Source organism: Micropterus dolomieu, linkage group LG10 (genome assembly GCF_021292245.1).
Source record: "Micropterus dolomieu isolate WLL.071019.BEF.003 ecotype Adirondacks linkage group LG10, ASM2129224v1, whole genome shotgun sequence".
Taxonomy (NCBI): Eukaryota; Metazoa; Chordata; class Actinopteri; order Centrarchiformes; family Centrarchidae; genus Micropterus; species Micropterus dolomieu.
In genome coordinates, this window is record NC_060159.1 from 5,361,460 (window position 1) to 5,363,716 (window position 2,257).

Consider the following 2,257-nt stretch of genomic DNA (forward strand, 5'->3'; position numbering starts at 1 on the left):
TATATTTTTATAATTTTTAGCACTGTACTATAGACAGTATTGTCCCTAATTCAGTTTTATTAGTTTATCAGTATTATTAAAACTATCAGTGTAAATAGCATCTTAAAAGCATATTTCCTTTAGGTTTATCAGATTGCTTGGTAAATCTGGGAGCTCTTTTTGCTATTGCATTGGAAACCCTCAGCCCTTCAAATTCAAAATGAAATGCTTTACCAATGTAAAAATGTTAATGCTGCTGCTGTGATAAGGAGCAGTTAAACCAGCATATTGTTAACAGGAGCTGTACTCCTCCATAGGATGAAGAACAGAAAGCTAATGCACTTTTTTGTGATTTCATAAAGGTGAACTGCATTTCTCCTCTTACATGAAAAGTGACTGACTGCAAGAAGAATCAGAGTAAGTTAATCAGCAACTTACTCTTTACTTCAATGGGTAAATGTTCTACACAAAGTTGTACATGGGATGTAAAAATACTTTTCTCTTTTCTGGCAAAACTCATGCTGAATGGAATCAGATTTTTTGTATCTATCTTCATACATTGAGGTAATGTGTTGATGAATGCTCTTCAGATTTTAGTTGAGACGAGATGAACCATCTCATTTTCCAGGGGGTCCTAATATACAATACAATGCAAAACAAGGGACAAATAATAACAGAGAATAAAGAATACAGTGACTTGTAAATTGTATATAGGTATAGCATCATCTGAAACATGAACAGTTTAACTCAAAATGGACGGACAAAAAAAGAAGTATTGTGTGGAATGCCTCAAACTATACATTGAGGAATACGGTACCAAAAACTGTTGTAGATAACGAGGATAGTTCAAATGTACACATTTAAATATGAGTTGCAGCCAATGAATGTGTCTTCTCATATTGAGTGGAGGCCATTTAAGAGAGTTATACATTATACAGTGATAAGTACTATAGGAACATCCAAGAGAAAATCTACAGAGATTATTGTATGCTGTATTGAGGGGTAGAAGGCTGGTTTTAGATGCATTTTTTATCGGCATAGTCAAACAATAGCAATATAAGTTGTGTGGCAAGTTTTTTTCGTTTACAGCCAATGTACAATTAAAAAATGATTATCATTATTTCTGGGGTATTTTATAATAATTGTTATGGATATGTGGCTATTGAGCAGGTGTCCCTGTTATTGTGTCCAACCCTTATAAGTTAGTTAATGTAAGCTTATAGGTTAATATAAGTGTGGTAACTGTATGTACTGTATGTACACACTATTGTGCAAGTGTATATTCTTGAACGTGACTTATATCTGGATGTCTGTTAATGGACATCTGCATATTTGGGCAAGAACATGGATGTCTTTCATGTTCTGGCAGCCTGTGCTGTTGTTCCAGTGTCATATAACCACAGTGTTAGAATGGCTAAAAGAAAACCATGTCCTAAATAATCAAGAAAATTAGGTGGGAATGAATTAATCTAAACTGGGCACATACCACCACTGATGTGGGCAGGAGTGAACAGTGCACTGTTACGAGATCCAGGGGAAACCATCAACTCGTTGTTTGTTTTCCATAATCAAATTCAAAGAGATGCAAATGAGTTTGAACCAGCTCCCAGTGCACTGGAAGGCAAAACAGATAGCTGCTGATAAGGTTGTTATGAAAGCATAAAGATAAACATGTTATTATAGTATAAATGCACAGCTGTAAGAGTCAAATACAGACTTGCTGATGTTGAGACAGCTAACACACAAGTTGAATAAATTCAATCCTATGTGAAAAGACAGGAGTGCAAAGTTTTTCAAGTTACATTGTTTCAGCTAACTTTCAGCAAGTTTTTGAAGGGACATAATCAAGCCCTGAATTTAGGTTTGAAGCTGCTATAATCAATATTTTTATATTAAAGGTGATAAAAATGACTATGGGCCAGATTTATCAAAGGTTTGCACGAGTAAAAACATGTGCAAACTTGATATCACCAGCAAATTAGCACGTAAGTTAATCTACTTATCATCATGCAGAATGACGTCTTTCACAAGTGCAAGATAGCACCTGTTGTTCATTTAGTACTTTTGCCTTAATGAATATGCAATTTGGGGCATCACATGCAAATACATTTATTTACTACATGCAATGGGGTCTAACAAGCCTACAGGCAATTTCACGTGAGTTCAACAGCATCTGTATTTAATACATTTGAAAGGAAGGTGCAAACCGTCAAGTGTTGCGCAGAGATGGCTGCTGTTATTGTTGCGAGAAGGAGACACAGCCGTAATGAAAGAAAAC